Source organism: Drosophila mauritiana, unplaced genomic scaffold (assembly GCF_004382145.1).
Source record: "Drosophila mauritiana strain mau12 unplaced genomic scaffold, ASM438214v1 Y_147, whole genome shotgun sequence".
Lineage (NCBI taxonomy): Eukaryota > Metazoa > Arthropoda > Insecta > Diptera > Drosophilidae > Drosophila > Drosophila mauritiana.
This window is the reverse complement of record NW_022881561.1, coordinates 64,942-82,996: the sequence shown is the minus strand read 5'-3', so window position 1 is coordinate 82,996 and position 18,055 is coordinate 64,942. Positions and strand designations below refer to the sequence as shown.

Here is an 18,055-nt window from a genome sequence, read left to right as displayed (position 1 = left end):
GAGGGCAGAAGATTTTCACGTTGGACTTGCCACACACGTCGCTGAGGCCCAGACAGGAAGGGTTTTCTGCCTACAGGAGAGCTTTGGACACACTTCGAAGTCCCCTCTCTCATACTTTTGGCGCATATCATCCACGCCTCTCGCAGAGGCACTCGTTGCCCTTGACCCCGAGGAACAAACTGATCCAGCTGCTGTTGTTCTGGCTATAAGATTTTACTGTGATTTGATATTTTTTCCATAGGAAAAACCTAGTTACTCACGGGCTCGACATGTTGCCAGTTCACTCGTATGAAAAATAATCAAAAATAAAGTGCGAAATGACAAGGCCTACTATGCCATAATGACATCTATGTATCAGTTGGGCCGCAACCATTAATCGGCCGAGGACTGAATGGCCTTTATAAAAATCTCAAACTCGTCAAAGGGGCAAGCACAGCGTTTTATATTATTTTATAAATAGTATCCAAAGGAAAATGTTTAACATTAAATTCATTAATAAACTTATAACTCAGTTATATTAAATAAAATACAATTTATTTAATAATATTTTTTTTAATTTTTCTTATTCTAGTAATGACAAAATATTAAATCTTTCATCAACTATACATAACATTCTGAATTGGGATCATTTCAAAAAGTTCTGATCAAAATACCGATTATTTTTTACAGAAAATGATTTTCATTATATCATTCAAAAATCATTTTCAATCAACGTTAACGTTATTCTTATTTAAATAAAATAGTTATAATATAGTAATAAATAGTAATAGCCAAATCATAATATGACGAAAAAATTTCAAAAATGAATTTATATTAGAAGAGCACAAAGCGACGTGTGAAAAATTAATAAGGCAATGATTGTTGAGTGCTTGTATCCGCACTTCGTGCCTCAAGATATGACTCTTGCAACAAACTGTTTTCATATTTTTATTTATTTTTATTTTCTAAATTTTTATTACTTAAATTTTTAATACTTTGGAAAACTAAAGGCACCATCTGATCTTTTTTTAATATTTGTAAAATACGCATTTGAAATATTTTTAAAAATAATAAAAAACAAATTTGTATAAAAAAATTTAATTTAATTTAAATTAAATTAAATTAATTTTAATTTTAAATTTAAATTTATTAAAATTTATGCTCAACAGCATTAAGTGCACAAATAAAAGTAGTGCTTTCTCATTATGGTTTTATGTAAATAATGAATGTTATATGTACATATATATTACACAATTAATTATCGTCATAAATATAAATATGTAAAGGGCAGCTAATTCGAGCGGCGATCTTAACATACGAATTTAAAAAACTTTAAAATTATAATAGTCAGGGCGTGAATTATTAATTTTAATTGTTTTCATTATATTGCCAAATCTCCATATATGTACATTCGTTTCTTCGATCAGAATTGATTACGACCCGAAAATCGTCTTCCAGTACAAGTACGCACACATACACACGTTCTCGTCTATTGTTTTTACTCACACGAGCAACCAAATTCAATTTTTAGATTTCTTACGCTCTCAGCGTAAGCGAGCGGACAGAGAGCAATTTTGGCCGTCACTCTCTTATCTTGTCGACTATCTTAGCTAGGTTTGTTGTGGGGTCGTCCGCGAAGTTTTTTTGTAGATATGGGTTGGAATTGCCTGGCGATGGTGTGTTTTCGTCAATGATTCTTGGCTTAAAGCTAGTCGCTTCTGAATGGCCGTGTCATGGGAAGAAACGTGGTCTTCTGTCGTTCTGGAAGCCTCCTGGCGAGCTTCACCGATTGACCTGCTCAGGATTGCTGAGCTGTACGGCAGACGAGGGGTATTATTGCGTGGAGGGGGGCCTTGTCGCCTATAAATGTTATTTGTTTCGTCTTTAATTGTCGCCAGAAACCGCCTTGTACGCACTAATATGTTCTCCAGAGCAGTTGACGCAAGTGGCAGGGGTGGATTTAGCTTGGTGCAGCAGGATGACAGATAATCGCCAGTGCATTTCATGCATCTTGGCGGCCTCATGCATAAATTTTTGGCATGCCTGAAGCCCTGGCATCTGTAGAACTGGACCGGCTCCCGTGTCCTTTCAATATCGACCCATTACCCACCTTTTGTTTGAGTGAGATAATTTTGTCATGACTGCCGTCCTTGGCCATGACGATCTCCACTTCAAACATTCGCATGGGGCCACCTGTAGCCGGATTCGTCATATTTCTGACGAAGGGAGTGGTGGAGATGTGTGATAACTACTCGAAAACGACTGTCGGACTTGGGCTGGTTGGTGAATAGTATTGTTAAGCGATGACGTGGTATCCAGCGATGAGACTATTATTGATGGCGGCGAGGATGAGCAGTTACCATCGTCCGATGAGATGGATAACACCGATGCCCATCCTTCGCTTTGGTTCACGTTCTGGCCGTCCATAAGTTGTTGTTGTTGCTGCTGGCTTCACTTTGTGCTACTGTTGCGCGAGCGCCTCTGTCGTTTTTATAATCTCAGCTGACTTGCAGCTTTGGGCTAGGCACGTAGACGGGCTTCTTCGATAGCTCAAAGGCACGGCGGACGATCGATATGCTAGCAATTTTCCCGCCAGCCTTTTTGGCGGGCTTATCGGCTAGTATCTTTTTTCTCCGCCAGCTGACTATCGGGCAAAAATACTAGAATTGTTCAAGTTACTATTTTTGGGATTCTAGTATTTTTCCCGCCAGTTACTCGCGTTTGTCAGTGTCAATGGCATTTCGGGAAACTGGTCTCTCCTCTTCCAAGCGGAAACGAAGCAGAAAACTCGTGTGTTATTTCTTATTGTAATAATTGTGCTTACTGTTCCTTCGCATTGCCTATAGTAATCCTGTTTCTGCTTTCAGTGGTGCTGGTAACGTCGTTGCTGCGGAGATGCCGGTATGCAGCAAGCATTGGCCAGCCTGGCCCGTCAACTTTGGTGCACGCATAACCTTTTGTGAAGGGAAGGAAAAACATGCGCCGCAGTCCGCGTCGTCAATAGAAAAGGCTTAGGTTTGTCTGTGTGTTGGCGTGAGTACAAGCTGACTGATATATAGGACAACCATTTCTGCTCTCCCTCGTGTGGAGTTAAACATTCAGATTATTCATTGGGACTTGTTGACCGGGGATCCGATATTCTTGGGCGAGGACTCGGGCGATTCGAGCTTCAACAAGGCCGTCTCGTAAAAACCAGAAGCCAAATAGACTGCAAATGCAAGCGCTTTGTGTAGAAAAGAACCAGGACTAAATTCGGAGAATTACTTACCGGTGGACGTCCAGGGGCGGCTGGGTTCGGCCGCTGCGCGAAGAAGTTGTGCGAGAAGCTGGTCCCGAACATTGCTCCGTCCAGCTGTGTATCGGATCGCAGCTCGTAAAAGTCGTTACAGCGAGGGCAGAAGATTTTCACGTTGGACTTGCCACACACGTCGCTGGGGCCCACACAGGAAGGGTTTTCTGCCTACAGGAGAGCTTTGGACACACTTCGAAGTCCCCTCTCTCATACTTTTGGCGCATATCATCCACGCCTCTATCCGACATGATATATCGGGTGGGGATCATGCCGTACCACTTCTCCTCATCGCCGAAGACCCAGTCCAAGGAACTGTCGAACACCGGATTCAGGATCACTTGCAGTATCTCGGTGAAGTACTCCAGGCCCATTTGGTTGAACGTCTCCTGAATGTAGTCGATGGGCACGCGGCAGAGGCACTCGTTGCCCTTGATCCCGAGGAACAAACTGATCCAACTGCTGTTGTTGTTGTTCTGGCTACAAGATTTTACTGTGATTTGATATTTTTTCCATAGGAAAAACCTTTTTTAGTCTCTAATTCTATTTATTATGGTTTCAAAAGGAATCGTTCAGTAATTCCTCTGAACTTAACCTAATGTGTGATAAAGATAAATGAGACCAAGTTGTATCTTAATTATAAAGTACAAAAGAAAATGTAATATGTTATGTTATCCTCCTGGTAAGGAGATCGCTGGGGTGTACCCTCTTCAGTCTTCGGAGGGAGATGGGATCAGCTAGGATAGTTGCTAGTCGGTTCGGGTGGGCCATAATGGTTTTATTTAAATAATGAATGTTATATGTAAGTTATCCAACCCATGAACATAGCTCCCTTCCACATTTTATAAACAAATTTCAATTCTCAATCTCGTTTCGTCGTTCTCAATTTCCTTTGTCTTTGTTTTTGTCATTGCCTTTGCCAGCACTCAGCTACCCGCTAACATAAGCAACCCAAACTTAACGTAAACACAGCTTCCGCTTGGAGACCAAACCACGGCCAACTTATTGCGCATTAATCAAAAACTGCATCAATCAGCATAATTGAATTTCACAATGCAGTAGAATAATTTCAGCATAAAGCTTTTATCGAAAGTTCGGTAATTTTCCGAAAGAAAAGCTTCTGGCCGAGGTTGATTGGATTAGGACTTAGAATTTGAAGATCAGTCTGAATCGGGAGTCTGAATCGGGACGAGATCGTCAACAGCTCGAAGTTAAACATAAGTTACCAAGTGTCTCGTAATAGTATAAGTGAAAAAGTTTATCACCAAATAAATGTTAAATAATAAAATATAAAATTTATTTTTTTAAATAAATAAAGAGTAACAATTTTAATTTGCACACATACAGTTGTCTGCTATCACTGTATGCGTAAAAAAGAGCTGTTCGCTGTAGCGATCAATGAATTTAATGTTAAACATTTTCCTTTGGATACTATTTATAAAATAATATAAAAACGCTGTGCTTGCCGCTTTGACGAGTTTGAGATTTCATTCAGTCCTCGGCCGATTAATGGTTGCGGCCCAACTGATACATAGATGTCATTATGGCATAGTAGGCCTTTTAATTTCGCACTTTATTTTTGATTATTTTTCATACGAGTGAACTGGCAACATGTCGAGCCTGTGAGTAACTAGGTTTTACCCTTCTTGGGGATCAGATTAATTTCCACAGCAGCCGTTATGCCGACAGGCTTATGGCCCACCCGAACCGACTAGCAACTATCCTAGCTGATCCCATCTCCCTCCGAAGACTGAAGAGGGTACACCCCAGCGATCCTCCTCCAGGAGGATAACATAACATATTACATTTTCTTTTGTACTTTATAATTAAGATACCACTTGGTCTCATTTATCTTTATCATACATTAGGTTAAGTTCAGAGGAATTACTGAACGATTCCTTTTGAAACCATAATAAATAGAATTAGAGACTAAAAAAGGTTTTTCCTATGGAAAAAATATCAAATCACAGTAAAATCTTGTAGCCAGAACAACAACAACAGCAGTTGGATCAGTTTGTTCCTCGGGATCAAGGGCAACGAGTGCCTCTGCCGCGTGCCCATCGACTACATTCAGGAGACGTTCAACCAAATGGGCCTGGAGTACTTCACCGAGATACTGCAAGTGATCCTGAATCCGGTGTTCGACAGTTCCTTGGACTGGGTCTTCGGCGATGAGGAGAAGTGGTACGGCATGATCCCCACCCGATATATCATGTCGGAGAGAGGCGTGGATGATATGCGCCAAAAGTATGAGAGAGGGGACTTCGAAGTGTGTCCAAAGCTCTCCTGTAGGCAGAAAACCCTTCCTGTGTGGGCCCCAGCGACATGTGTGGCAAGTCCAACGTGAAAATCTTCTGCCCTCGCTGTAACGACTTTTACGAGCTGCGATCCGATACACAGCTGGACGGAGCAATGTTCGGGACCAGCTTCTCGCACAACTTCTTCGCGCAGCGGCCGAACCCAGCCGCCCCTGGACGTCCACCGGTAAGTAATTCTCCGAATTTAGTCCTGGTTCTTTTCTACACAAAGCGCTTGCATTTGCAGTCTATTTGGCTTCTGGTTTTTACGAGACGGCCTTGTTGAAGCTCGAATAGCCCGAGTCCTCGCCCAAGAATATCGGATCCCCGGTCAACAAGTCCCAATGAATAATCTGAATGTTTAACTCCACACGAGGGAGAGCAGAAATGGTTGTCCTATATATCAGTCAGCTTGTACTCACGCCAACACACAGACAAACCTAAGCCTTTTCTATTGACGACGCGGACTGCGGCGCATGTTTTTCCTTCCCTTCACAAAAGGTTATGCGTGCACCAAAGTTGACGGGCCAGGCTGGCCAATGCTTGCTGCATACCGGCATCTCCGCAGCAACGACGTTACCAGCACCACTGAAAGCAGAAACAGGATTACTATAGGCAATGCGAAGGAACAGTAAGCACAATTATTACAATAAGAAATAACACACGAGTTTTCTGCTTCGTTTCCGCTTGGAAGAGGAGAGACCAGTTTCCCGAAATGCCATTGACACTGACAAACGCGAGTAACTGGCGGGAAAAATACTATAATCCCAAAAATAGTAACTTGAACAATTCTAGTATTTTTGCCCGATAGTCAGCTGGCGGAGAAAAAAGATACTAGCCGATAAGCCCGCCAAAAAGGCTGGCGGGAAAATTGCTAGCATATCGTCCGCCGTGCCTTTGAGCTATCGAAGAAGCCCGCCTACGTGCCTAGCCCAAAGCTGCAAGTCAGTTGGGATTATAAAAACGACAGAGGCGCAAAGTGAAGCCAGCAGCAACAACAACAGCTTATGGACGGCCAGAACGTGAACCAAAGCGAAGGATGGGCATCGGTGTTTTATTATCTCATCGGACGATGGTAACTGCTCATCCTCGCCGCCATCAATAATAGTCTCATCGCTGGATACCACGTCATCGCTTAACAATACTATTCACCAACCAGCCCAAGTCCGAGAGTCGTTTTCGAGTAGTTATCACACATCTCCACCCTTCCTTTCGTCAGAAATATGACGAATCCGGCTACAGGTGGCCCCATGCGAATGTTTGAAGTGGAGATCGTCATGGCCAAGGACGGCAGTCATGACAAAATTATCTCACTCAAACAAAAGGTGGGTAATGGGTCGATATTGAAAGGACACGGGAGCCGGTCCAGTTCTACAGATGCCAGGGCTTCAGGCATGCCAAAAATTTATGCATGAGGCCGCCAAGATGCATGAAATGCACTGGCGATTATCTGTCATCCTGCTGCACCAAGCTAAATCCACCCCTGCCACTTGCGTCAACTGCTCTGGAGAGCATATTAGTGCGTACAAGGCGGTTTCTGGCGACAAGCAACATTGACATAAACAACATACGGACAATTAATGACGCATCAAATAACATTTTTAGGCGACAAGGCCCCCCTCCACGCAATAATACCCCTCGTCTGCCGTACAGCTCAGCAATCCTGAGCAGGTCAATCGGTGAAGCTCGCCAGGAGGCTTCCAGAACGACAGAAGACCACGTTTCTCCTCCCATGACACGGCCATTCAGAAGCGACTAGCTTTAAGCCAAGAATCATTGACGAAAACACACTATCGCCTGGCAATTCCAACCCATATCTACAAAAAAACTTCGCGGACGACCCCACAACAAACCTAGCTAAGATAGTCGACAAGATAAGAGAGTGACGGCCAAAATTGCTCTCTGTCCGCTCGCTTACGCTGAAAGCGTAAGAAATCTAAAAATTGATTTTGGTTGCTCGTGTGAGTAAAAACAATAGACGAGAACGTGTGTATGTGTGCGTACTTGAACTGGAAGACGATTTTCGGGTCGTAATCAATTCTGATCGAAGAAACAGAGTTTTGGCAATATAATGAAAACAATTAAAATTAATAATTCACGCCCTGACTATTATAATTTTAAAGTTTTTTAAATTCGTATGTTAAGATCGCCGCTCGAATTAGCTGCCCTTTACATATTTATATTTATGACGATAATTAATTGTGTAATATATATGTACATATAACATTCATTATTTACATAAAACCATAATGAGAAAGCACTACTTTTATTTGTGCACTTAATGCTGTTGAGCATAAATTTTAATAAATTTAAATTTAAAATTAAAATTAATTTAATTTAATTTAAATTAAATTAAATTTTTTTATACAAATTTGTTTTTTATTATTTTTAAAAATATTTCAAATGCGTATTTTACAAATATTAAAAAAAGATCAGATGGTGCCTTTAGTTTTCCAAAGTATTAAAAATTTAAGTAATAAAAATTTAGAAAATAAAAATAAATAAAAATATGAAAACAGTTTGTTGCAAGAGTCATATCTTGAGGCACGAAGTGCGGACACAAGCACTCAACAATCATTGCCTTATCAATTTTTCACACGTCGCAAGCTGAATACTCTAATGACAAATATTCTAATATAAATTCATTTTTAACATTTTTTCGTGATATTATGATTTGGCTATTACTATTTATTACTATATTATTACTATTTTATTTAAATAAGAATAACGTAGACAATGCAAAACAAGAATTTTTCACATGGTGCCAATTGATCAAAAATAATATAGATTTAAAGTTTACGAACTTCTAAGGTGAAGGGAATTTTTTGTCAAATTTACAATGCATGAGCATACGTGTGCAAGTTATCCAACCCATGAACATAGCTCCCTTCCACAATTTATAAACAAATTCCAATTCTCAATCTCGTCGGAATTGCCCTTGTCTTTGTTTTTGTCATTGCCTTTGCCAGCACTCAGCTACCCGCTAACATAAGAAACCCAAACTTAACGTAAACACAGATTCCGCTTGGAGACCAAGCCACGGCCGACTTATTGCGTATCAATCAAAAATTGCATCGATCAGCATAATTGAATTTCACAATGCAGTGGAAAATTTCCAGCATAAAGCTTTTATCGAAAGTTCGGTAATTTTCCGAAAGAAAAGCTTCTGGCCGAGGTTGATTGGATTAGGACTTAGAATTTGAAGATCAGTCTGAATCGGGAGTCTAAATCGGGACGAGATCGTCAACAGCTCGAAGTTAAACATAAGTTACCAAGTGTCTCGTAATAGTATAAGTGAAAAAGTTTATCACCAAATAAATGTTAAATAATAAAAAATAAAATTTATTTTTTTAAATAAATAAAGAGTAACAATTTTAATTGGCGCCCAACGTGGGGCGGCGTATTCAAAAGTTCTAAATAAATATTAACGATAATAAGTTAAAAATAAAACGGAACTCGCGCCGCCAACAATACATATTTTTAGTGGAAAAATTAAAACATCCACAACAATACAACAACGCCTAACTAATTTCACATTAGTGATCGTGAAAAAAAACTTAATTGGAAATCAATAAATGCAATAATCCAATTAAGAATTTAACATAAAAAAGGTGGACTGAATACTTAATACAAATTACGAGAACATAATAATAATAAACATAACATAAACATAACATAATAATAAAAATTCAGAACTCAACTACGAAACCAAAAGAAATTCAAACAATTTCAATTTCAAAATTCAAATTCAAAAATAAAAAGGCTATATAAAAAATTGAAGGAAGACCCCAATAAATAATTATCAAGACGACCCAATTGAAGGAAGACTCCAAAAAGGAATTATTAAGAAAAACCAATTGAAGGAAGACACCAAAAAAGAATTATTAAGAACAACCAATTGAAGGAAGACCCCTACCCTCCACCAACTACGCTGAAGGAAGAACTCCCACGGAAAGTATCGTGAGCAGATAAAAACAACACTAAGTCTTTAAATAAAATTTAAAAAAATTAAGATTAAGATACAGAGAATACTACTTTGAAATTAAATATTACAATATCAATTTAATTTAAAACAATCTGGAAGACTTGATAAACAGTTTTGATAATTTAAATTTAACAATGGCAACCGGAGGTTCAGTATCAACCCTTTCTGCGGGCGGGATATCCAGCGCCAGTAATCTGACAATGGAATTAATAAACAGATTAATAAATGTACAGTTGAGTGAAGTAACCAGGAAACTTGAAGGGTTAGAAGAGCAGTTAGCCGCTAACAAAAATGAGGTAGAAGACTATAAGATCCAAACAATAGACCGAACCATAAAATGCGAAACTACTTTAGAAGTAATTAAATCCTTACCAAAGTTCACAGGAGAAATAACCCAATATGTAGGCTGGAGAGAAGCGGCGGAAACCGCAATGAGTCTATATAAAATTGAAAGTGAACAATATTTTATCGCTTTAACAATTTTACGTAATAAAATCATGGGAGCAGCACACGATGCTCTAACCAACCATGGTACCGTTTTAAACTTTCAAGCGATTCTTTCTAGATTGGATTTTATCTATAGCGATAAAAGACCAATCCATATACTCGAATCAGAATTAAGCATCTTAAGACAGGGACGCATGACCATTAACGAATTCTACAACGAAGTAAATAAGAAAATGACGTTACTTATAAATAAAACTATAATGACTTATGGAAAGGACAGCCTAATAACCAAGGAAACAAATAAAACAATTAGGAGCAACGCGCTAAGAATTTTTAATTCTGGATTAAACGGTTCAATCTCAGAAACACTCTTCTCTCTCAACCCACCAGATTTGCCAAATGCTTTGGCAAAGTGTCAGGAATTAGAGTCTAACAACTTTAGAGCTCAATTTGCAAATAGGTATAATGGATTTAGGAGTGAAAACAGAAATCAAGGAAACAACCTTAGATTTGCCCCTAGACAGATTAATAATACACCAAATAGGATAAATAATAATTGGCCGCAAAACGGGAACTTCGGAGCGAATAACAATTGGAATTTTAATAATAATTCCAAAGTTCAGCCACCACCACACCACAACTTCGGAACGAATAACAATTGGAATTTTAATAATAATTCCAAAGTTCAACCAACACCAGAACCTATGGAAGTAGACGACTCCATAAGAGTTCAAAATCGTCCGTTTAAAACTTATAATCATCCTAGGAATAATAACAACCAGTGGAGTTATAATAATAACCGACACAATTTTAATAATAATTTCCAAAGAAATAATTATAATCAATACCCAGCGCAAAAACACAACACAAGCGCAGGCCTTGTAAATCAGTCCGAAACACACCCCCCGATAAAACGAGAATCAACGGGAACAGACAACCAGCCAGCTCATAAAACAATGAGAGTAAATAATATCAACGAGAACCATTTTTTAGATCAGCACCTTACAGAGGGATGCCTCATATCACAAGGGTAGACAGAAAAACTAAAAGACAGTTCAAAATATTAATAGACACAGGAGCCACCGCGTGTTATATAAAAAAGGGTATTTATGAGAATAAAAGGGAATTATCAATACATAAAAGAGTATCTACAGTTCATGGATATTCAATCATAAAATATTATCATTTGATAAATATATTTGGGGAACAACATTTATTCTATGAAATTGAGGGTTTAGAATCTGATCTATTAATTGGATTCAATTTGTTAAGAAAGATTGGAGCTAAATTAGATATCGAGAAAGGAATCATGGAGTATAAGGGAAATAAAGAGAAACTCCAATATTTTGACGAGGATAAAAACGATTTGTGTTTAATTGAGGAAAAAAATATTCTTCCATTAAAAGAATATATAATTAAAAAATATTTAGATGAGCAAAAGATATATAAAACCGAAACAGTAATTGCCGAAGGCAGTTTGTATTGTAATAAATCCATAAACGCCCTGTAAGTCCAGTAGTTGAATGCAAAGTCAAATAGTCTTCTCAGGCGAGCACGTCAGTGCCATTCTATGATTGTTCTTCGAAACTGAAACTTTATTGTTCATAAAAATTGATCTTAGCCTAAATACATAGGAAAGCTGTCGACTGCGCTGCCGTCGACAGCGGCAGAAGAGCAGCGTATATATATATATGTATATGAGAGAGAGAGCTTATGCGCATATATGGCCAGCGGCCAGCGTGGGAATGCTGACTTAGCTTGAAGCATAAATGGGTGATCTTATATCACGCTCACTTGAGTTATTTATTTATGCAATGCAACTAAGTGTTGCTGTGTACTTATAGGTACAGTGTACCCTCGATATATGCACATACTACACCTCCCCCCTTTTTTTAAAATAACGTAAAGAAATGAAGTTATTTTCTATCAACTATATTATCATTATAAAATAAAATTACTTAAATATTATTTTTAATGAATTAACATTATTTATGATATAGAATTTTTAAATGAATAAAGAAAAAATATGTATGTATTTTGAATTAATAAAAATTCGATTATATCTATGTCTTTGTTATATTGTTTTGGCTGATCAGGCCGTTATTTAAGTTTTATTATGAAAGGTTTGGCATTGATTGCCCTTTTTTTTTCATTCTATTTGTGCTTTTTTTAGCCTATCTTTATGTACTATTTGTTGTTTCTTACTTCCTGTTTTAATGGTTATATTGTCATTTATTCCTATATCTACTACGTCATAAGGACCTTCGTATCTTTTATCTAACTTATGACCTGTTTCTTTTCTAAGTAATACTTTATCTCCTATTTTTAATTCGAAATTATTTGTATTCCTATCATATCTTAATTTTCTATCTGCTTTTGCTTTTTCTAACATTCTTCTTGCTCTGTTGTACGACATTTCTAGTCTGCATTTAAGCTCTTTAGAGTAGTCGTCTAAGTTGTATATTGGGTCTATTTTGTTTATCTTACTGAAATCTTTGAATTGTCTGGGTAGTCTGCCAAATACTAGTTCGTATGGGCAGTAGTCATGGACTATTGAGGGTGTTGTATTGAAGCAATAAGTGAAATATGGTAACCAAATGTCCCAATCACTTTTGTCAACCGATATGTATGAACGTATATATTCATTAAAAGTTCGGTGGCTTCTTTCTATTGTTCCTAAAGTTTGATGATGGTGAGCGCTAGATGTTAGATTTTCTATATGCATATATTTGCATAATTCATTCATAAGTGAATTTTTGTATTCCGTACCTTGATCTGTAATGAACGTCTTCATTGGACCGTACTTCAGTACAAATGATTCAAATATAGCCTTTGCAACTGTTTTAGCACTTTTATTCGGTGTTGGAATAGTGACTAAAAACTTGGTTAGATCGCATATGATTGTAACTGCATACTCATTTCCGTCTTCCGATTTCGGTAGTGGACCAATGGTATCAATTAAAACAGTATCAAATGCTGTTGCTGGCGTTGGCATCAATGTTAATGGAGTTTTCGTATGTGTTGTAATTTTGGCTTGTTGACATTTCAAACAAGACTTTACATACTTTGAGATTGTCTTGGTCATCTGGGGCCAATAATAAAATCTTTTGATTTTTGACTGGGTTCGCGAAATACCAGTGTGGCCTCCTTCTATAGGATCATCATGGAATTTTGTCAAAATTTCTTTAATCTGAGCTTCGTCATTTTTGTCTATAATTATCACCTTTTGTAGAATAGCTAGTTCTACTTTTTCGAGTACTCGGTTGCCCTTTATTTTAAATTCATTTAGTGATACAAATTGGAACATCTGTTCACTTGGTGATATTCGCATTTTTGTTATTTTATGCATTCCGGCTTTTGAAATAAGCCTTTGAAAGAATTGATTTAGATCAAATGTTTCATTAGAATACAAGTCATCAACATCAAAGCGTGAAACAATTGTTTTTCCTCGTTTTAATAAACACTTGTGTTTATCTATTTTGATTAAAACATATTTCTTTGTGTCATTATTATTGACAACTTCATAGACTTTGGGCTTTTCTATTGTTTGCTCTTTTTCCTCTTGTATTTTGACTATTGCTTCGTCTTTACAGGAATTTTCCTGTTTAGCTTTTGATCTGGTGGTAACTTTTAATATTTCTCTGTTGATTGTTTTCAGATCTTTTATTGTTATGCGAGACAAGGCGTCCGCAATATGGTTATCTTTCCCCTTAAGATATTCTACAGTAAAGTCATACTCTTCTAAATCCAGCCTCATACGAGTGAGTTTTGAACTTGGATTTTTCATAGAGAATAGGTATGACAATGGTCTATGATCGCTTTTTACCATGAAATGCTTGCCATATATGTATGGTCGAAAATGATTTATGGCCCAATGAATGGCCGTTAATTCTTGTTCTGTAGTGGACTTATTACTTTCACCTTGAGTGAACATTCTTGAAGCGTATGCCACTGGAAGTTGTTGACCATTGTGATCTTGTGTAAGTACCGCTCCGCATGCCTGTTTACTAGCATCGGTTGTTATGCAAAATTCTTTGCCGAAATCTGGGTACTGTAGTAATGTTGGTTTCATTAATTCTCTTTTAAGATATTCGAATGCATTATTGCATTCTGCTGTCCATTCGAATTGGACATTCTTTTTACAAAGCCTCGTTAAGTGGCGTGAATGATCAGAAAAATTTTTAATGAAACGTCTGTAATAATTACAGAAGGCTACGAAACGCCTAGCACTGTCGGCATCTGTTGGTATAGGATATTTTTCTATAACTTCATATTTGGTGTCATCTGGGAGTATACCTTTATCGGTACATTTGTGACCCAAATATGTTACTTCTTTCATAAAGAAAGAACATTTCCCTGGATGTAGTTTCAAATTATGTCGTCTACATAGCTCGAATACGTTAGTCAAATTTTTGAGCATATGTTTTTCTGAACAACCTATTACTACTAAATCATCCATATATAGAAATGCTTGCGATGGTTCAAGACCAGAAAATGCAAGTGTCATCATACGTTGGAAGGAGTTTGGTGCTACTTTCAGTCCGTATGGTAGTCGCGTGAAGCGATATGAGCCATTGGCTGTTGAAAATGACGTTATATCTCTATACCTTTTTTCTAGTTCTATCTGGTGGAATCCAGACATTAGGTCGAGACATGAAAAATACTTTGCTCTTCCTAATTTTTTTTTTTTTTTTTTTTTTTTAATTTTTTTGTTATTTATTGAATCTTCCCTTTGTGTTAAGAGACTAACAATAAGTGTTCAAATCTTAATCTAACTTAATTAACTTTCACTTAGTGATAGTTTTTTTTTTTTTTTCATTAATGCCCTAATAAGTTTATTGCTGGGCTGGGAGGTCGTTGCGGTGCAGCCGGCTTTGACTGCATACTCGGATTAGTTTTCTTGCGAGGGGATTTGTATGGGTGGTCAGCTTTTCGTTATACTTCGTTTTTTTCTCAGCTATTACTTCGATTACTAATTTGATTTTTAGGTCTCTGTGTATGTTTTCGTTTCGAAGGTACCACGGCGCTCCAGTGATAATTCTCAGAATTCTTGACTGTGCTCGCTGAATAATGTCTATGTTACTTCTGGATGCGTTGCCCCACAGCTCGGAGCCATAAGTCCAGATAGGTTTTAAGACGGAGTTGTATAGAAGAGCTTTGAACTCCAGACTAAGTGGAGAGCGAGCATTTATGAGCCAGTGGAGGTTCCTTGCTTTAAGTTTAAGATGTTTCGATTTGGCTTCTATATGTTTGCGCCAAGTGAGCCGCCTGTCCAGATGAACTCCCAGATATGTTACCTCGTCGGCTTGTGGAATGCATATGTTATTCAAGACCAGTGGTGGGCATGTTTGTTTGTTTAAGGTAAAGGTAACCTGCTTGCATTTTTGAACATTTATTGAAATTCTCCAGTCGGCAAGCCATCGTTCTACAGATGTTAAGTGTCGGGATAGGAGTGCCGTGGCTTTTATTGGGCATTTCGAGCGACTGAGTATCGCGGTATCATCAGCGAACGTGGAGGTTGTTAGATTGTAGTCTATGGGGAAATCCGCCGTATACAGGGTGTATAAGATTGGACCCAGTACACTGCCTTGCGGCACTCCAGCTTCGATTGCGCAATCGCGTGAAGTGCTTGTATCGCATCTTATTGCAAACACTCTGTTATATAGGTATGACTTCAGTAGCTTATGTGTGTTTTGGGGCAACAGCTTGATTATTTTAAACAAAAGTCCATCGAGCCACACTCTGTCAAATGCCTGCGCGACGTCTAGAAAAATGGCTGTGCAGTATTCTCGATGTTCAAAAGCAGTACGAATTTCTGACGTGATTCGGTTGACCTGTTCGATGGTTCCATGTTTTTCTCTAAAGCCAAATTGATGTGTTGGAAGTGTGTTGTTTATTCTAAGATGAGGGCTAATCCGAAGGAGTAGCATTTTTTCAAACAGCTTTGAAAGACATGTTAGTAAGCTTATCGGTCTATATGATGATGGCTGCGTTTTATCTTTTCCTGGCTTTGGAATCATTACTATGGTCGACTTTTTCCATTTTTGAGGGAAGTATCCAAGCTTGGCGATTGCGTTGAACAACAGGCAGATGTGAAGAATAGCACACTTTGGGAGTTCAATGAGCATTCTTGGAGTTATTAGGTCGTAGCCAGGCGATTTTCTTGGGTTCAGTTGCTCTTTGATAACCTTTGCTAGTTCACATGGTCGGAATTCAAAGGGTTCTTGAGGATCTAGATTGGCTGCTATTAAAGGAGGGAGAATAAATGTGTTGGTAGAGGGATTTGGTCGGAATACATTTTGTAAATGGTCAGCGAAAGCACTGGCTCTTTCTTCATCACTTCGAAACCAGGTGCCAGAGGGACTTCGGAGTGGCATAATTGGCGCTATTGGAGTCTTTAGGTTTCTGTGAGCTCTCCAAAGAGGGTACTTAGTGCTGGTGGGAGAGAGTTGCTCGATATATGAACGTTGGCTGTTTTTTTCCTCTTGTTTGAGAGCATTGGTAAGCCTGCGTGTGGCTATCTTAAGCATGTGCTTAGTAATTGGTGATCTATTAGACTGCCAATCCCTTCGTAGGCGTCGTTTATCTAATACCAGCCGCTCGATTTCGCGATTAGTTTTGATGTAGTTTGGTTTTGCATACGTCACTGGCGGGGTTGAAGCCTTTGCAGCCGAAACTAAAATGTTTTCAAGAGTTTCCGTTGACTTGTCTATATCCTCCTTTGTAGATAATGCCGTCGTTAGTTCTATGTGTGAACAGACATACTTTTGATACCTTGGCCAGTTTGTTCTAAAATTTGTGAGTCTATACGGTGGGTCGACGATGTGGGGGCGAGTTAGCATATTTAGAAAAACAGGTGAGTGATCTGATGATAAATCTGCTAGTGCTTCGGCGGTGACCATGTTGCGGGGGACATGTTTAGTAATTGCAAAATCGATCAGGTCTGGGATTTTTCTTGGGTCTGCTGGCCAGTATGTAGGCTTACCCGGGGATTGATTCCTAATTGATCAAGAATATCTTCTATTCTTGGAAGTGGAAATTTGTCTGATAATAGTTTCTTATTTATTTGACGATAGTCAACTGCTAATCGCCATCTTTTTTCCGTCGAATTCGGAAGTGGTTTCTTTGGAACCAAAAGTAATGGACTATTATATTCAGACATTGATGGTTCAACTATTCCATCATCTATTAATTTTTTTACCTGTCTGGCGATTTCTGGTTTTTGGCTATCTGCCATGCGATAGTTTTTTATATAGACCGGTGTTTTTTCCCCTAATCTGAGTTTTTGTTTGTAGAAATTGTTAGCCGATATTGGTTCTGTTTCTAGACCAAAAATATCGCTAAACTCGGTGCATAACTTAGTTAGTACATTATTGAATTGTTTAGGGAATCTTAATTGTTTTAAAATTTCTTCAGTTCTATTTTCCTTTTCTACTGGTGTTGTAAAAATGTCATAGTCTTTCATTGATTCGCATTTGATCTTCGCGCCATCTATTATGGCGTCTTTATTATTTGTATTTATAATGCGAATCAATGCGTTTTTGCTATCGGCAATGGTGCTTGCTACTATTATACCCGGTTGCAGCTCCTGATTTGGTACTACCACCGTTTTTTCGTTAGTGAGTAATTTGACTTGTCTGATTACTTCACATCTAGCTGGCAATAAGAGTGTGTTGGAGTCTAAGTTATGTGTAATTGGTACATTAATCTGTCTACTGAAGTTATTGGGTCTTATTGTGAACCAGTCTTTGTTATTTTGAAACTCTAATACGCAATTGTATTTCTTGATAAAATCTATACCGATTATGCCATCGCATGGTATCGGAAAATTCTCAGGTACAACATGAAATTCATGTGGCACTAGAACATCCTGAATGCGTATGTCAAGATCTACTGTTCCTATAGACTGTATGGTTCCTTGCCCAATACCTGTAATATTTGATATATTACTGAAATTTATATTATTATATTCCTTTGCTTTGGCCTTTAGCAATGAAATTTCTGCACCTGTGTCTATTAGTAATGTAAGAACTGTGTTTGTTTCATGGTTTTTTGTCT

At 38.1% G+C, this 18,055-nt stretch overlaps 2 pseudogenes; one reads left to right on the top strand and one right to left on the bottom strand.

The window, feature by feature from the left end:
- Positions 1-3,307: 3,307 nt before the first annotated feature.
- Positions 3,308-3,735, bottom strand: LOC117150008 (annotated as a pseudogene).
- A 1,529-nt stretch (positions 3,736-5,264) lies between these two features.
- LOC117150007 lies at positions 5,265-5,692 on the top strand (annotated as a pseudogene).
- Positions 5,693-18,055: the final 12,363 nt, after the last annotated feature.